Here is a 20,598-nt window from a genome sequence, read left to right as displayed (position 1 = left end):
GGACTAATTTTCAAATAGAGCATTTATTAGCATTGGCTAGAGAAAATTACTGAAAATAGATAATATTAAAAAAAATGGTTCTATAGGAAAGCAGAGGATTTTTAACACTGATTCTTGACTTGCACCTTTTACAAGTATTAAATGTGTGATTCCAAATGTATTTTGAGCTCTTCTTAAAAGGCAGGCAGAACTCTGCTAGCTTCTGGGCATCCAGTGGTGAATAAGTCAAGGTCCCTCACCTCACAGAGATGACAGTATAACAAGGACACACACAAGAACGAGGTGATCACACGTCAGGGTGAGAAGCGCAACCACAGGACAAGACACAGAAAGGGAACCAGATCAAGTGTTAAGACTTCAGAGCAGCCTATCCGGAGGTTATGCGACATGAAGGATGGGTAGAACTTAAAGAGATTAAGAACAGGAAAGAATATTCAAAGCAAGAAAATAGTGTACAAAATGATAGGAAGCGAGAAAACACGGCATATTCTGGTAACAGCAGTCCGTACCAACTGAAAGTTTCCATTTTAGAAATGTACTGTGAATGGCAAATCATGGTTGGCAAAGGCAAGGTCTCACTAAAAGGCCCAAATCAGGTACAATAGATGAGGGAGGAGGGGGTGTAGCTCAGTGGTAGAGCACATGCTCAGCATGCATGAGGCCCTGGGTTCAATGTCCAGCACCCCCATTTCTGATTGATTAAAAAAACAAACCAAAAAAACCCTTAAAGGCCTTGGCTGTACAGAAATGAACACATTGTTTATCAACTGTACTTCAATTAAAAAGATGAGGAAATCTATCTATGTTTTAGAAGATTTCTTCCAAAAGCAAGCATTGAACTGGAATTAAGCCTCTACTCCAGTGTTGCTTGAATATTCAGTTTATCGGGACATATTTTCACATTGTTCTGTTTCTCGTAAGCTATTCTCCCACCTACTTTATGTTTTGTACCTAATTGTGAAAGTTGTGAGCTAGTCCCATTGCCCTTAAATCTCCATTTCATTTTTGCAACTATTGGCAGCTCCTCGTTGGTATTCTTGTACGTTGTCACAGAATTTAACCGTCTGCCTTCTAAGTCTTGTCTTTATTCAGAAAATGAGACTATTTTCTGCACTCTTCCTTTGAATATTAAGTCCATATGGTCTTCAAAGTGGGAGATATAAAGTTTTTGTGTTATTCTTCTCTAAAAAGACTCAACATAACTTTGTAAATCATGAAATTAAATAATACATTAAAAATATTTGTTGTATGCTAATATACAGAATTATACCCCAATCAAGAGTGGACCACTGCACAGTGGGGTTGGAGCATGTAATAAAGTGAACGTCAAGAGGTGAAGATGAATGAGGTGGGGGAGAAAGCCAGAAAGCCTTTCCACGTTCATCCCGAAAGTGATGGTTAATCGCTAAAAGGATTCAATTAGGTGAACATCATGAAACATTATATGGTGACTTCCGGGTTTGTGGATTTGAAGTGACTGAGATTGAACACAGGGCAACCAATGGGTTTTGATGATGATGATCAATCAGGAAAATAATCAGGAGATGTTGATGTCCTCAGTGGGGAAAGGCCAGTGGATACCTAAAGAAGCGGGTGTACTGAGACATATGTAAATAGGACCATCAACAAAACGAGGAGATTAAGTGTGGAGTGTGAGTTAGAAAGGGGAGTGAAAGTTGAAGCTCAAGTTATTCACGTGCAGTTAGGTGTATTAACAGGTCAGAGACTGAGAACAGGACCACAGCGGTTGCAGAGAGCACAGCAATTGAATGCCTACTATGTGCCAGGAGCTCTGCTGTTCGTTTTTCGAACATTATCTTAGTCAATCTTCCCAAAAACTCAAATAAGGAAACTGAGCCTCAGAGAGTTAATTTAAATAATACGGCCAGTGTGACACAGCTGGTAAATTGGGAAAGTGAGATTCAAACTCAAAAGCCCAGCCTCTTTTTTTTTTTCACTAGCTTTCTATGTTTTGAGTTTGAGGTCCCAGTACCAATCTGAAAACGAAAATGTCAAAGTAGGAAAACGGGCGATTTCAGATTTTGAGCTTAGGAGGGAGGCTATATAATTTGTAAACGTGACTCCATGGTCATGAATGTCTGTCCATGGACAGTGAGAATTGCAGCGTCCAAGATAGAGTGCTGAGCCATAAACAGAGTAGGGGATAGAGAGTTCACAAAGAAGACAGAGAAAAGGCAACCATAAAAAGGAACTGAACAAGGAACAGCAGTGTGTCACAGAAGCCAGGAAAATCGAAAAGTTTTAAAGGAAGTCTTCAGTGTCAAATGCCTATAATTTACACTGCTGCATGATGTATAGGAAAGTCGTTTAGAGAGTAGATCCTAAGCGTTCTCATCACAAGGAGAATTTTTTTCTTTTGTTTTTATTGTATCTGTATGAGATGATAGATTTTAACTAAGCCTACTGTGATAGTCATTTCAAAACATATGTGAATCTGCACCCCAATGTTCATAGCAACACTACAATAGCCAAGACATGCAAGCTACCTAAATGTCCATCAACAGGTGAATGGATAGGGAGTTCCCTGGTGGCACAGGAGTTAAGAATCCACTTGCCAATGTAGGGGACACGGGCTCGAGCCCTGGTCCTGAAAGATCTCACATGCCGTGGAGCAACTAAGCCTGTGTGCCACAACTACTGAAGCCCGTGCGCCCATAGCCTGTGCCCCACGACAACAGAAGCCGCCGCAATGAGAAGCCCGCGCATCGTAACGAAGAGTAGCCCCTGCTTGCTGCAACTACGGCAGCGATGAAGACCCAACGCAGCCAAAATAAAAATAAATAAATAAATTTATTTAAAAAACAGGTGCATGGATAAAGAAGATGTGGTACATATATACAATGGATTATTACCCAGCCATAAAAAAGAATGAAATAATGCCATTTGCAGCAACGTGGATGGACCTAGAGATTAGCACATTATGTGAAGCAAATCAGATAAAGAAAGACAAATATCATATGATATCACTTATATATGGAATATTAAAAAAAAGATACAAATGAACTTATTTACAAAACAGAAACAGGCTCACAGACACAGAAAACAAACTTATGGCTACTAAAGGGGAAAGAGAGGGGAGGGATAAATTAGGAGCTTGGGATTAACAGATACACACTACTATATATAATACAGATAAACAAAAAGGGCCTACTGTATACCACAGGGAACTATATTCAGTATCTTGTAATAACCTATAAGGGAAAAGAATCTGAAAAAGAATGTATATACTATTGCTGTACAGCAGAAACTAACACAACACTGTAAATCAATTATACTTCAAAAAAAAACCATATGTAAATCAACTCATCATGCTGTATACCTTAACTTATACACTCATGTATGTCAATTACTTCTTAATAAAACTGGGGAAGAATATCATGTTAAGTAATAACTTTAAGTCAGCCATGTGTTACAGCAGTGAGAAGATTATTGGTAACAGTGAAGATGTCTTTCACTAGAGTGTTAAGGATGGAAGCCAGTGTAAATTGTTTTTTGTTTTTTTTTTGATAAAAGAAAGAAATGGGAAAGTGGAGAGTGCAATTTTTTCAAGAAGTTTGACGGTAAGTGGGAGGAGAAATAAAGGGGGATGTTGGCTCTAGGAAGCCTATTTGTAACTATTAGAGATACTTAAATATGCTTAAATGCTGTCATAAAGGAGCCACACAGCCAGGCTTCCCATGGAGGGAATGCAAAAGGTCAGGCTTTGGTTCATAGTTTTCCTATTTCACAGTAACAAGGTGGTGTTTTCTGCTCATTTACTAAACCAAGTCATTAGGGAGATGCAATATGTACATGCCGATAACTGACATTTTGGTAAGACGTGAATATCTTGCATCTCCTTTTCTCCTGAGGAACATCGCTGCTAAAGTTAAAAACTCAACTATGACATATGTTCAACACAGACAGTCTAAGGAGGGTTCCCTGCTGATAGGACCTTATAGACTATGAGGCTCTTGCAGTAATTATAAAGGGACATGCTTGGCCATGGTTGACTGTTATCCATCACCACAAGAATATGGAAAGAAATGAGCAGGAGTGTGGGACATGGAGCTGGGCTGGGTGTTTCTCCTTCCTCTGGTAGTACTGCTGGTAATTCACAGAATCATGAAACGCGTGGAAATGCAATGAGGTTCATTCCAAGTTATAATACCTCTATTACCGAAATAGTCGTATTTGGGCAGCAAAAGCATAGTACTACTATATCAATTGGTAGCTTATCTAGAGCAAATACTTCTTTTGTGATCTTACCAATACTTAATATTTTGAACCTATTAAAAATCCTTTATTTTTATTTCTCCTATAACCCGTAAATGAGAATCAGGCTTTTAGTTTGTTTTAAAAATCAAACTTATCGTTCTTTTCCTGGTTTTAAAACATAACACATGCTCATTATAGAGGGGTGTATGGTAAATAACTGCTCAAATAGAAAATTAAAATGTCACTCATTTATTCTACTCATATATGAGAGCTATTTTCATTTATGATTTTATTTCCCTTTAGACTTCATTTTGTATATAAGATTTCTTTCATAGGCAATTCTTTTATAAAATGTATCAAAATAATTCTATTTTAAAATAGAATTTTATCTAGCTATATAATAGCATTATTTAAAAACATGCATATGATATTCAATTATAAATATATAGAAATAAAATATTCAATAATATAAAAATATAACGTATTTAACCACTGTACTATTCTTCAACAGTCAAGGATATTATAAATAATTCAGTGATCAAGATCTTTGTACCTAATTGTTTGTTTTGTTTTCCCCACTTAGGATAGATCCATAGAATGGGAATTATTAAATATATTATGAAATAGTAGAATAATAATAGATTATTAAGTAGTAATACTATACAGTTAGTTTTTATTCTGAGTCTAACCATTAAATTCCTGCCACCAATAGATGAGACTGATCATTTCGGTGGTTTCATAGGGCCTTCCTTGGTGGTGCAGTGGTTAAGAATCAGTCTGCCAATACAAGGGACACGGGTTCAAGCCCCGGTCTGGGAAGATCCCACATGCCGCAGAGCAACTAAGCCTGTGTGCCACCACTACTGAGCCTGTGCTCTAGAGCCTGCAAGCCACAATTACTGAGCCCATGTGCCACAACCACTGAAGCTCCGCAACAAGAGAAGCCACCGCATTGAGAAGTCTGCGCACCACAACGAAGAGTAGCCCCTGCTCACCGCAGTTACAGAAAGCCCACGTGCAGCAACAAAGACCTAATACAGCCAAAGATAGATTAATTAATTAAAAAAATTATTACTGTGCAATATAGTTGAGTGGTTAAGATTGCAGGATTTGGAGTCAGACACATTGGGTTTAAACTCAGCAGCTCCACCTACTTGTAATGTTCCTTTGACTAGTAACGTTAACCTCGTTAAGCCTGTTTCTTCTATTACAATAATAGTAGCTAACATTCACAAAATGTCAGGCACTATTCTAAGAGCACTTTATATATCAATTCAAGTAACCTCCACAACTCCATGAGAAAAGGGCATTCCTATTACACCACGATTTACCCTGTTAACCCCTATAACGTGCTGCCCCACAGGACTGCTGGAAGGCTTAAACGAGACAGTATCCATATGTAAAACATTTTAGCACTATACCAAGACAAAGAGAAAGCATTATTAGTAGCCAAAAATTTTTTTTTCTGTTCATTCACTATGTACTTTATTCATTATTCATCAGTACTTTGGAAATTTTCTTATCAAAGTATGTACTTTTTTTTCAGAGTACTGCTATAAATCATTTGTTTCTCATTTGTTGCAAGCTCTTCCCCCCCGAAACCCTATTAAGCTAAAACAATCCTACTTTTGACGTCCCTCAAAAATACGAATGATTGAACATAGAAAGTTTAGACCAAAGTACATTAAGGACACAAAATCAGTTCGTTTTTAATTGGTGTCTGGTTTCATCGTAAGAGGCAGTTTCTATCTAGCATCCAGTGGAGAACAGGTAGTAGTTCTGAGCAGTGAGGCATGATGAGGAAGCCAGGTAACTGCCCTGTCTTCTGCAATCAAAGGTACACTTAGTCTTTGTTACGAATTTTTAGATTGTTAAGAATATTCAAAGATAATCAGAGGTGGTACGATTGCAGTTGACCTTGAATAATGATTTCTATTTACATGAAGGGGAGGAAACAGAAAGGGCAGTCTAAGAAAGGGAATGATAATAAGAGCAAAGTCAGAGCAATAGTCATAGGCTTGAAAAGAGTGGAACAAGAAATGTTTGGGGGCCTACATAACAGGCACAGTGATAGATGCTGTGGTCACAAAGATGAATATGACACAGTCTCTGTCCTCAAGTTTAGTCTATGGAACATATTCCCACCTAATATAGTGTGAAGTGTGCAAAATTAAAGTTGAAAATTAATTAGGTTAAGGAGCAAGATGAATGACGATTTGTGTTTCGCGAAAGGCAGCATTAGGCAAGATTTCACAAGCTTTGTCGAAGTGATGAATTGTCTCGTCAGTGACAAATAGTAGTGTGTTGCTTGAACAAAGGTGGGTAGGGTACAGCATCAAGGCCAAGCGAATGCAAAATGTGAAGGTGAGAAACAACATGATGGGAGCACTTGTTTTCTACCTCTGTACAACAGTATCATCACACAATTAGCAGCCTGAAACTCCACTCATTTATTAGCTCACAGCTTTGGTGGGATAGGAGTCTGGGGATGGTTTACCTGGGTTCTTAGCTTCAGAGTCTCAATCTTGTCAGCAAGCACTGCAGTTTCCTCAGAAGCTCGACTAGGGAAAGATCCACTTCCAAACTCACTCCAGTTTTTGGCAGAATTCATTCATTGGTTGCTACAGAACTGAGGACACCAGGTCCTGGCTGGCTGTTTCTGGAGGTGGCCTTCCCTTTCTAGAGACCTACCCAGTTCTTAACCATATGGGATCCCCCGGGCTTCCCTGGTGGCGCAGTGGTTGGGAGTCCGCCTGCCGATGCAGGGGACATGGGTTCGTGCCCCGGTCCGGGAAGATCCCACATGCCGTGGAGTGGCTGGGCCCGTGACCCATGGCCACTGAGCCTGTGCGTCCAGAGCCTGTGCTCCACAACGGGAGAGGCCACAACAGTGAGAGGCCCGCGTACCGCAGAAAAAAAACAAAAACAAAAACATATGGGATCCCCCAACAGGCTGCTTACTTATGCCAGCAAGAGAGAGGGTCTCCTCACAAGATGGGTGTTCAATTCCTATGTAACGTAATCACATGCATTTGACGAATACCTGTAAATATGGCCAAAGTGCATTAATACATACGCAAGGTGGAAAAGTTTAGATTTAGATAGACGGGAGGTATAGGTATGAGAAAAACCATGGAAAGCCCAAGGAACCTGAATTTTGTGTTTAAGTGATAGAGGCCCATTGAAAGGTTTGAAGAGGAATATTAATATACAGTAATTTAAAATACAATATGTATAATATAGTAATATATTAATATGCTCATATCTGTGTTTTAGATAGCTCACTCCAGCAGGTACCAGAAGGATGAATTTGAAAATGATGAGATTAGTTGGAAAATGATTCAGGTATAGATTATAAGGAAATGAGTTTCCTCAATTATATTAAGCTCACTGAAAATAAATAGAAATTTCCTACATATGGAACAGCAGGTAGAAATTGTATCTTTGGCCTCTGTAATCTGAGATTCATTGTTTCCTTGGGATATTTCCTCAGGTCTTTTACGAATACTCTGGTCTTAGATGGGGTTAGTGGTACTCTTGATAATATCTATGAAGTAACAATTCTAATTTCCTTCATTACAGTAGAGGCAAAGCTAGAAAATTTAAACTACCTCCCTTAGAAATACAGGGTATAAAGTGTGTTTCATACCTGACATGATAAAGATGATGATAATGGAAATAAAAATAGTAGAGAGTAAACTTTAAAAACCCTGGAAAGAAGATATGATAGGATATAATGACAAAAATGGAAGTAGATGATTTAATAAGGGAAAATGTTAAGGATAAAGTCTAAGTTCAATTCAAATATTTTATGTTTCTATGACTCCATAAATCTAGACTGAAGTCTGAAACAATTCATGGAACACAAAAGCAAGATAAAGTCAAATCAGAACAAATATAAGATCAAGAGCCCTACCAACTGCTTTCTTTATCTTTCTGCCTAGTGCCTTCTTCAATAACTTAGACAAAAATGTACTGGTTTTGCAATTAACAGAGTAAGAGGACCCTCTCCAAACTCCTAATTGCTGAAAAACTGTTTCCTCATATCTTCTTATATTAAAAAACATGGTCTTTAAAATATAATTAGAAGCGTTAACACTTCCAATAAAGGCAGACTAGCTTCCTGCTGAACAATTCTCCCACTGAGATCAACTCTAATTGCTGGAAATGAAAACCATAAGTGTTTCCATCAAAAAGCTAACAAAAGGCAGCAAGTGCTTCAAGTGTAAAGGTTCCAGAGAGAAGGGATGAACCTACATTTGACATACCTTTTAATCTGGCCATTTGCAAATTCCCAAGGAGAGGCCAAAAAGCACAGCACTGATTCCAAAGTCGTAATAGCTTGACATTCAAAAGTTGAAGGGAAAGAAGTTTTTCATTACAATCACTGAAAAGCTGGCTACACTCCAAAAATAGGAGTGAATCACAGCTAAATCCAGCTTCCACAAAGCCTAAAGCATACCATAAAGTTAACTCAGTCTCTGCCCCTGCATAACTGCTTGCCAAAAGAAAAGGCATACCTCCTTTAATTGTGCTTCCCTTTATTGGGCTTTGCAGATACTGCATGTTTTACAAATTGAAAGTTTGTTGCAACCCTGCATGGAGCAAGTCTATCGACACCATTTTCCCAACAGTATTTGCTCATTTTTGTGTCTCTGTGTCACACTTTAGTAATTCTCACAATATTTCAAACTTTTCCATTATTATTATATTTGTTATGGTGATGTGTGATCAGTGATCTTTGATGTTACTATTGCAAAAGGATTATGACTTGCTGAAGCCTCAGATTATGGTATTTTTAGCAAGAAAGTGTTTTTAAATTAAGGTATGTATGTCAGGTTTTTTTTACACATAATGCTATTGCATACTTAATAGACTACAGTATAGTGTAAACAACTTTTATATGCACTAAGAAACCAAAAAATTTGTGTGAGTCATTTTATTGTGATATTTGCTTTATTATGGTTGTCTGGAACTGAATCTACAAAATATTCCAGGTATGTCTGTAAAATCAAGTTCCTTCTGGAGGAAGAAAATATCAGGCAGAGCCTAAATTTATCTTTACAATTGTTCATACACAATGAGTGGCATTCAGTTAGACATTGCCAGATATATCAGGAAATAAGATCAAATGACCAAAAAAAGGAGAGAGAGAGAGAGAGAAAGAGAGAGAGATCCACAGGAGATCCAGACCTTAGTTATCAGAAATAGACTATAATATTAAGTATGTGTGATTAATATACTCAAATTTGAAGACAGGATGGAAATTTTAGAAGAGAAAAATAAACTATTAGAAAAGAACCAAATGGAAGTTTTAGAACTCAAAACACAAAAACTGGACTTAAAAATTCAACTATTGTGTTCAGTAGCATATTAGATACAGTTGAAGAAAGAATTAGTAGAATGGAAAATAGGCCAGAAAAACATATCCAGACAGAATTTATAGAGACACACACAAAAAAGGAAAACATGAAAAAGTATTTGTGAGTCATATGTAACACAGTGAAGTGTCCTAATACACATGTAATTGGATTTCACAAAAGCATACAGAAAGAATGGAACAAAAACAGTTTTTGAACAAATAATTGGTGAGTATTTTCCAAAACCTATAAAAGGCAACAAATTATATGTTAAAAAATTAAAAGGTATTCCAAGTGATAAAAATCTGAGAAAATTACAACTAGGTACATAGTTACGTTGTTGAAAATCTAAGACAAAGAAAAATCTTAAAAACAACAAGAGGTTCAAAATATCTTGCCTTCAAAGATGCAAAAATAAGACAAACAGCTAACTGAATTATCAACTAAAAGACAATGAGAGCAGAGAACGATTGAATTACATCTTCAAATGCTGAAAGAACAAAAAAACCCTACCAACCTAAAATTTAACCCAGTAAAATCATTAAAAATGAAGGAAAAACAAAGAAATTTCAAACAAAGGAAAACTGAAGTTATGTGTCACCAGCAGACCCACTATAACAGAGTAATAGAGGAAAATTTTTTAAGGCAGAAGGAAAATTACCCCAGATTAAAGTATGGGGATGTTAGAAGGAAAAAAGAGCAATGGAAAGAATGAATATATGGATAAATAAAAAGAAGTGTTGGCAAGGATGTGGAGAAATTAGAACACTTGTACACTGTTGGTAGAAATGTAAAATGGTGCAGCCACTATGGAAAACATTATGGAAGTTCCTCAAAAAAGTAAAATAGAATTATCATATGATCTAGCAATCCCACTTCTGGGTATATATCCAAAGAAATTAAAATCAGTATCTTGAAGAGATATCTGCACACCCATGTTCACTGCAGCATTACTCACAATAGCCAAGATATGAAAACAAGACAAATGTCCACTGACAGAAGAATGGATAAACAAAATGTGTCATATACATAAAATGGAATATTATACAGCCCTACAAGTGAACGTAATCCTACCATTTGCGACAACATGGATGAACCTAGAAGACATTTCATGATAAGTAAAGTAAGCCAGTCTTAAAAGGACAAATACAGTATGATTCCACTAACATAAGGTATCTAAAATAGTTGAATTCATAGAAGCAGAGAAAAGAATGGTGGTTTCCAGGGGATGGGGGTAGGAGGAAATGGGGAATTGTTCAATGGGTATAAAGTTTCAGTTCTGCAAGGTAAATAAATTCTAGAGATCCATTGTACACATAGCACCTATAGTTATCAACACAGTATCGTAAGCTTGTTAAGAGGGTAGGTCACACATTAAGTTCTCTTACCACAATTAAAAAGGGACACAAGGAAAGTCTTAGAGGTGATGGATATATTTATTACCTTGATTGTGCTGATAGAATTATGAGTGCATTGATATGTTCAAATTCATTAAATTGTACACATCAAACATGTGCAGTTTTTTGGATATCAATTATATCTCAATAAAGTTGTTAAAAATATCAGCCCTTACACCTTCAAACTCCTATTTCAATACATCCTTCACAAACCTCCATTCCAATTAGATGTTAGTACAGTATATGAAAGGCAAAAGAATGAAGCTTCTTGAAGACAAGATAGGAGAATATCTCTGCAAACATGGAATAGTCAAAGTTTTCTTCAAAAGGACACAAAAATCACTGTAAAAAAAGATGTTGATAAATACACGGATCCAAAATTAGGTGTAATCAAAAGAGAACACCATGAAGTGACAAGGCAAGACACCAAGTGGGAGAAGATATTTAATATACATAAAACCCACAGGAGGCTTGTATCTTGAAAATATAAAGAACTTCTTCAAACCAATATAACAAATAGATGATGAAAAAAATGGGATAAGACATGAATAGTCATTCACAAAAGAACATATACAAATAGCTGATAAACATAAAGAATTGAGAAACTTCATGAGTCATCAGGGAATTGCTAATTTGAGCCACAACAGGTAAAGTGGAAAAGACTGACAACACCAGCATATCCCTGGGCAAAAAAAGCAAGCCATAAAGCAGTTTCTTTTCCTTTACATAAATTTCCAAAACTTTGTGATGTTGGAAGTCAGCTTAGCTGCTACATTTGGGAAGGAAGTAGGGGGATGTGGTTGGAAAGGGACAAAAAGAGACTTCTAGGATTCTAGTATTGCTCTATTTCTTGACCTAGTTAGTGGTGGTCTCATTGATATTTTCACTTTGTATAATTCATCAACTTGTATATGTATGATTTGGGCTTTTCAGTAGGTTAGATATATTTCAATAAAAATGTTTAGAAAACAAATAATTAGTAGCTATGTAAATATAATTATTTAGGCTAAAAAGCAGAATACTTGACAGAAATAATTTTTATAAAGTATAGAATGTGTGACTAAACTCTTTCCCAACTGGTAAAATGTAACACTAGCCACCACTGGCTAAATTTAAATCATCTTCATTTCCCTGTTCTCATGGATATGAACGTTATTCCATTAAGAAAGAAGATAACCTATTTCCCATTTCTCTATCCCCTGCAGATTCATAGTTAGTCATATTATCTTCACTATTATAATATGCAGATTTATAACATTTATATTCCATTATTTAACCATAGTTTCACAGTTGTTAGCCTGTTTCATATGAAAATTATTAAATCCTAATAATCTCTTAATCATAGCTTTGCCAGTCAACTTTTGTGTTGATTGGCATTTATTCTCAACAAGAATTTTTCTAGAAGTGGATTAACAGATGCTACAAGTCCTTAATTATTTAATGTTTGAGAATTTGTGTCTCTTGGTTTGATTCTTAAATGGCAACTTTCTGGATAAATGTGTCTTTCATTAGAATTTTAGGAATTTAATTATTATCTCATCATTCAATATGGCAGTGAAGAAGTATGAGACTAACCTAATATTTTGTATAGATGCCAATACAATTATTTCTTTAAAGTCCAGTAATTTTACTAATTTATCTACTGATGTTCATTATTCTGTATCTTTGTATATTTTATTCTCTCTTCCTCTGTATCAGGGAAGTTTTCCTTTATGTGTTTAAAACGTGTTTATTTTCCATTTGTTCTACTGCGTTTACAACAGCAGATGTTGATTATATTTTGGGCCATATCTCCATATTTTTTCTTAACTGTTTAAACATTATGTTCTTCTCTATTCCATTTTGCTTGAATATGTAAAACCTATCCTTCAGATCTCTGTTTCCAATGATGTCAAACTCCTTTTTATTGCTTTTGATGTATCATTCATTTTTATAATGATTTAATTTTATGTTCATTTCTTTTATCAGCTGTTCCAGCTCATAAAAAATTAATGAGCAATGCATCATACATAAAATGACAATTTAACACACGAATGCACAAGTTAAATAATAATATTGATAGTAAAAACACCAAGTACCAGCCATTTTACTTAAGAAATAGAACCAAACCAATCTTTAAGGACTTGGTATACTTCTCTCTCATTCCCTGAAATTAAATAATTGTGATAATGAAATTACAGTCATGTTTGTCTTTTAATTTTAATGCTTTAAAATGCATCAATATATCATTTTGGGGGGATATATTTTAGGGTCTTATTTAAGGACACCTCTGTTACTCTGAGGTCAACTGATACAGTGAACACATGTTATGTTCTGCAGAATATCCAGAAAATTAGGTTCCTTTCAGTCTATATTAGGACAGAGAGCACAAGTCACAGAGGAAAGACATGGCCCTGGGGCAAGACAATAAATATATACTGTTGGGTATTTTAAGGGAATGCAAACTGCTTTGATCCTCTTTCTGGTTATGAGTTAATAAGAATGCATGTGGCCACATATGAATTTCAGAGGCTATATTGATCTGCAAAGATATTGCACCTATCACAACATCTGTGATTAGGGATCCAACTTTGTTACACTTCTTTTTTGCACCATTATCCACTATACAGTCTCTGCTTTTCCACGGGGCAGACTAATTAACTATAAAGAAATACCATTTATTTAATACAATATAACATACGACAATATTAAAACAATATATGCTATGTTATTTACACATAAGTATTATATCACTATACATAATGCAATATGTTATGTAGATAGCATATAGCTATCTGCCTAAAATCTATAGAAATATTAATATATGCTAATATAATCTAAATGTTTACTTTCTAAATATAATCTAAATACATTTACATTTCTAAATATGTTTTATTTCTTAATTAAAATGATTTCCAGCTTTATTGAGATGTAATTGATATATAACATTGTGTAAGTTTAAGGTGTACTGTGTGCTGAATTGATATGCTTTTATCGCAAAATGATTACCACAATAGTGTTAGCTAATACCTTCATCATGTCACATAGTTACCATTCCTTTTTTTGTGGTGAGAACATTTAAAATCTATTCTCTTAAAAACTTTCAGGTATATAATACATTATTATTAACTATAATCAAAATGTTGTGCCTAAAATTTCCAGAACTTAATCATCTTCTAATTGGAAATCTGTGCTCTTTGACCAACATCTCCCCAATTCCCCAAGCCCTGGTCACCACCATTCTACTTCATATTTCCATGAGTCTCGGTTTTTAGATCCCTCATTTCTGTAAGCTTATAGAATATCTGTCTTTCTCTGACTTATTTCAATTAGCACATGCCCTCAGATCCATCCATGCTGCTGCATTTTTGTGTGTTTTGATCTTATATTCTGCAATCTTATTCAATTTTTTGTTAGTTCTGCAAGATGTTTTCTTTTCTTTGTAGGTTTCCCAGGATTTTTAATGTTAAAATCATCAAATAATCTGTAAATAGAGAAAAATTTTCTAATATATATGCCTTTTCTTTTTCTTGCCTTGTGTCAACTAGATCTTTCGGGACTGTGTTGAATAAGAGTAGTGAGAGCTTACCATGTACACTATGTTATAGGGAAGCATCCAGTCTTGCACTTTAAGTATGATATTTGCTCTTTTTCTTCAACAGACTTTTTTTAAGAAAATCAAGTTTAGGAAGTTTCCTCTATTTCTAGTTTTCTGAGAGCTTTCATTATAAATATGTTACATTTTGTGAAATGCTTTTTCTGTATCAATTGATATGATTATATAACTTTTCTTCTTCAGACTGTTAATACAGTAGATGACATTAACTTTCAAATATTGAGTAGGCTTACACATTCCACTTGATTATAGTATTTAATTCTTTTCATCCATTGCTGAATTGAATGTCTAGTACCCTGTTGAGGATCTTGCATCTCCATTCATGGGAGTTATTAGTCAATGTTACCTTGTTTTATGCTGTCTTTGTCTGGGTTTACTGGTTAACACTGATCTCAGAGAATGAGCTGCTGGGAATTGTTACGTCCTCATACATCCTCTGTGATTCTGTGATTTTGTGAAATTGAGGTTATTTTTTGGGTGAAATTCTCCAGAATAACCATCTGGACCTGGGCTTTTCTTTTATCCCAGCTTTTAAATTATAAATTAAATTTAATTCATCGTTATAGGACTATTTAGACTACCTATTTCATCTTTAAGTATAGGTAGTTCTTGGTTTCAAGGAAATGGTCCATTTCTTCCAAGTTGTCAAATTTATGAGAGCAAATATTTAAATATTTTTAACTTGTATCTTTCTGTTTGTATACGTTATTTTCTTTATGGAGACGTTTAATTTATATAAATTCTATTGTGCACACATATATTTTTTCACTCTTCTCACTCCCCTCTATACTTTGAATGTGCTCAATATACCTCTAATCTGTGGCTTCACACGGCTGGATGGTACCGCATGGTATCCATCCACAATATTTGCTCAAAAACTCCATCAATACACCCTAAATTGCCTGTAACTCCAAATTATCAAGAATGTCTCAAAAAATATTTTGCATGTATCCAGAGGAATTTTTTTCAAATAGTGCTTTTTATATAAAATATGTTGTTGGGCTTCCCTGGTGGCGCAGTGGTTGAGCGTCTACCTGCCGATGCAGGGGACACGGGTTCGTTCCCTGGTCCGGGAAGATCCCACATGCCGCGGAGCGGCTGGGCCTGTGAGCCATGGCCTCTGAGCCTGCGCGTCCTTATATTTTGATTTGGAATATTTTAAAAATTCCAGATTGATATAAACCTAATTTTATAAAGCATAAAGTTTATTAATGATAGACATGAATTTAAGGATTATTAATATAATTACAAATAACTGACATAATTATACAGAAAATATAATAGAAGACAAATGTCCCAAATAAACATTTATTCTTTCAATATTCCAGGTATTTTAATAGTCCCCTTAGTGATTTTGTATTATTGAATTATAAGAAGGGTAAGAGTTCCTTTACTGGGAATAAGGAGGAAAAATCATGGTTCTTGTCACCCAGATCTTAGTTTAAATGTCACCTCCTCTGAGATGCTTTCCCTGACCATTACACCAACTGTCACTTTATGTCACATGACTGTATTTTAATTATTTCCAGAGCACTTATCAAAACTATTTAAATTTTTCCTGTTCACTAATTTTTTTTGTGACCTGTCACCCAACAGTAGAGTGAGAATATAATCTCTATGAAATCAGGAAGAGGACCCTAATTGGTTCTTGCTCAGTATATGTTGACTGAATTAATAGATTTATATTTTTAGCTTACTTTCAATACACTTGGGTTAAATGTATTGATGAAATGATGATATTGATATGAACATTTATTACATGGCTATTATTTTCATGACAATTGTTTTTAAAGAGTTTTTTGGGGTGGACTTCCCTGGTGGCACAGTGGTTAAGAATCTGCCTGCCAATGCAGGGGACGTGGGTTTGAGCTCTGGCCCGGGAAGATCCCACATGCCACGCAGCAACTAAGCCTCTGTGTCACAACGACTGAGCCCCTGTGCCACAACTACTGAAGCCCGTGCGCCTAGAGCACGTGCGTCACAACAAGAGAAGCCACTGCAATGAGAAGCCCACGCACCACAACAAAGAGTAGCTCCCACTCACTGAAACTAGAGAAAGTCCGCATGCAGCAATGAAGACCCAACACAGACAAAACTAACTAACTAACTAACTAAATAAATAAATAAATATTTTTAAACAGTTTTTTTTTTTCTTTCTAATTGTTCTTTCTTCGTTCTAGGAACAGAGACAGATAAACATCATAATCTTTGGTCTGATTAACAGTGAGTAATCCTGAAATATGAAGTTATTCATATTGACCTAGCATAAGTTTTCAAGAATCAGTCCTTTAGGACCAGCTACATAAATGGTTCAAGAAGGCTGAAGATGGGCACAGCGTGTGCCCGTCTTTGTGTGGAACTGTCCTTTCCCACCTGCCTGCCCCAAAATGCAGTAGTCTGAATACCGCTCTGTGCTTGGAAACAGAGCTTGCCCTTCTCTTATATTATGTCATCACTACACATGGAAAGCAATTATGCCTACTCATCCTTGTCACTGGAAAACAATTTAGTAAAAGAATGATTTACTCCACTCTTTTTATAACTAGACACAGCCTGTAACACTCAGAAAGTAGGTATCAGATGGCAAGAAGAAAACAGTGGTGATTTTGTACATTCTGAGAAACAGAGTATCTTTTACTTATGGGATTTTCTAAGGCTGAACTTAAGAAATGCAACCACAAAGAAAACTTGATAAAATTTGACTTTTCATCATAAACTACCTTAAACCAAATGAAAGGGTAGGTATGGCATTGGGAGTATAGTGGTGAGCATAGCTGCCCTCCAAATTAAAGGGTAAATAATGAATCAGGAATTATAATTTATCATATAGGCAAATAAAGTAGCGTAATGAATAAAAAGATTTAGGAATTAAAAAGAGATCAATAAATGAAAGAAAAATCAGAAATGCACCTATGGGAGCATTGGTCAGACGTGAAGACAAATCCAAAAGGAGAAACATAAAACGGTGCAAGCACACGTCAAAAGTATTTCTCCCTATTTATAAAAATATGTAAATCCAAAGAAGAAGGCATTTCAATGTTTACTGAACAAACTGGCAAATATTTACAGGTAATAATAATCAGCCTTGGTAGGTTGGGAAAATGTGGCTTTTGGTTTCAGCCTTTCTGGGCGGGAATTTAGTCATATATACCAAGAAAACAGGCCATGCTGTGCTACACGGTGTCCCAGCTTCTTAGCATCATCCCAACAGTTTCATTCCTCAACAGTCCCTACACTGCCAACAAAACAAGCCATCCTGAGGATCCTGAAAATAACTCTAACACCAACAACATGCCCCCGAAATGCTGACAAAGCACATTCTTTCAGGCATCCTTTGCTCATAATATTTTGAAGGGCCACAAGCTAAACATATCGACGCTGGGCATCAATAACACAGAAAACTTTGTTCATAATTTAGGTCCCTTCTACTCGTGAACCCTGCAGTTAACAGTCATTTCTTCAACAGCAGTTTCTGATGTTGTAATTATGATCCCTCCTTTTGATCTTCAGAGCAACCAAGAAGTCTCTTGTTTTGAAATCAGACATCCTTTTCTCACCTCTGGAGTCTCCTCTTTCTTCTCTTACATAGAACCGTCCATCACTACATAGGACCAAACATCAATAATGGGTAGAATTTGTTCAGAGTTTTCTCTGCATCCTTATCATGGACCACATTGATTATTATTTTGTAATAGATCTTTATTGGAGTATAATTGCTTCACAATACTGTGTTTGTTTCTGTTGCACACTGAAGTGAATCAGCCATATGCATTCTTTCCTTCGTTCATTCTTTCATTCATTTCTTTGCACTCATTCTCTTATCCTAGGCAGTTGACATTTCGATAAAGGGATTATCAGGATTACAAAAATTCATGTATACAAGGAAGAACTATTTTGCCAGTAGGTTAATTTCTAGAGGATAAGAGGCCATGGTTATGAAATCCTGTATGTCATTCAAATAAGCATGGAGCAGTGCCTTCCATCTAGACTGCCAAACTGATGTCAATACCAGCAAAACTTGGAACTGCATGTTTTAGGGCACAGAATCCAGTCACTGTTGACAGCCACTGTTGACAGTCAGACGTGCCCAAACTGAGCAAGTACATTGGGATTTTGAGATGAACTTCCTTGAGGATGGGACCAGGAAGCATAACCCAAGAGCACTTACAGCAAGTGGAATGTGAAAGTACGGAGGCAGCATTCACTGTGATACCAGGAGCAGGTCCTTAAGGACGAGGATGTTAGGCTGACACTAGCGCTCAAGGCGATACCTTGCAGGGAAAGTGATTCATGATTTGTGCTGCACAGATGTTGTAAGATGGCAGAAAAAATATTTACAGTCAATAATTTAGAGTCTTTCTAAACATAAGGGGAGTAGATACTGGCTCAGGTATGTATACCTATTAATAGAGTAGTTTTATGATAGGGTTTCCAACCTGAACAGTTCTGTCTTCCCATCCATTAAGGTCACAGTGGACAGAGGGGAGTCTTTTGACTCAATGTTTACCGCACTGTGTCATTTGAAATGAGGATTTCTGGCACACAGTGCAGACGTGTGCCCAAATGAAATTGGCATTGAGTAACAATTCTCACCTACCTAAATAGTTGGAAAGAATAAATACTTTTTATTACTAGTTCCAAATGGTGTGCAAGAATATGAAAACATGGACCGCCAGATAAATGAAATCCCTTTCTTAGAGTGGACTTGACCTCGGCACCAATCACCCGCCACTCTGTCTCGTAGAGACAGCTCTCAACAGCTGAGAACGTGACTTATTCTTTCAGTTTTTCAGTTGAAGGTAAGTGTGATCGCTCATCTGGCAAGTAGCCCACTTGCTTTCTGCTATACAGATGCAACTATCTCTGTAACTGTGCCAATGTGGCAATTGCAACAATGAAATATAGGAAGTTAGTTCAAAAATTAGAATAATAGCCAAGCATATTCATGAAGGGCATTAATTGAAGTTCTCCATAATTTTCTAAATGGTTTTTAGCCAAAGCCAGGAGGCTATCAGCAAACTGGGTTGCTAAGATTCTGGGTTGAAGAGAACATGGGAGTCTCTAAAGGATTATCTCAAACTTTCCACATACCTTGTTCTATCTGCTTGTATGCATATGATAAATGAGTTAGTGGAAACTTACTAGCTACCTGATGGAAAAAAAACATGTTATGTGCTTTGTACTTGAAGGTAGAAAAGAATTAATTTAAAATGTATGTCAAGTTATGTCACTATAATAAATTAAGCCTCTTAGTTTCATCATGGTATTTTATGCTTAAGTAAGGTTTGTATGAGGAACATATTCAAATGTTGATTACATGTCCCTAGGTCCCTATTTATCATAAAATAAACTCCCATTTAAACAGATTGGGGTTATTTTTTTTTTCTAGGAGTACCATTGTTAGTTCAGATTCAACTACATTTTTTTTCCCCCCTGCGGTACGCGGGCCTCTCACTGTTGTGGCCTCTCCCGTTGCGGAGCACAGGCTCCGGACGCGCAGGCTCAGCGGCCATGGCTCATGGGCCCAGCCGCTCTGCGGCATGTGGGATCTTCCTGGACCAGGGCACGAACCTGTGTACCCTGATTTGGCAGGCAGACTCTCAACCACTGCGCCACCAGGGAAGCCCCAACTACATTTTTTAAGTTACACTTTAAAAAGTATAGATGATCTTTACTTAAAATCTTGTTAAAGTGATAATAAGGCTATGACCTTTAAAAAAAATGCTCTAATAAACAAGGGCACCCTTTTAATTCTTTGAAAGGAAGATAAATATCACTTTCTTGTGGCCGCTGCTGATCTTCAAATATTTACATTCTGTGCTACCCAGTAATCTTGACAGTCATTAAGTTTATCCCAGGCCCCAAATAATAATGTAAATCAGAAAAAAAAATGTTTTGCTTTCTACAGACAAGAAAATATTGATGGGGTTAAACATCATGAGGCTGAATATGATGAGGTTAAAGAAGGCACTACTTCAAAATTCCAGGTCCCATTACCAACTCCAAAATTGGAGGAGTGAAATAAAAC

General features: G+C 36.3%; 1 non-coding gene across 1 annotated transcript; it reads left to right on the top strand.

The window, feature by feature from the left end:
* Positions 1–616: 616 nt before the first annotated feature.
* Positions 617–688, top strand: TRNAA-AGC (transfer RNA alanine (anticodon AGC)). Its single transcript has one exon. It is a non-coding gene; the product is annotated as a tRNA-Ala (tRNA).
* Positions 689–20,598: the final 19,910 nt, after the last annotated feature.

Source organism: Tursiops truncatus, chromosome 13, assembly GCF_011762595.2.
Source record: "Tursiops truncatus isolate mTurTru1 chromosome 13, mTurTru1.mat.Y, whole genome shotgun sequence".
Classification (NCBI taxonomy): domain Eukaryota; kingdom Metazoa; phylum Chordata; class Mammalia; order Artiodactyla; family Delphinidae; genus Tursiops; species Tursiops truncatus.
This window is presented reverse-complemented; position numbering and strand designations above follow the sequence as displayed.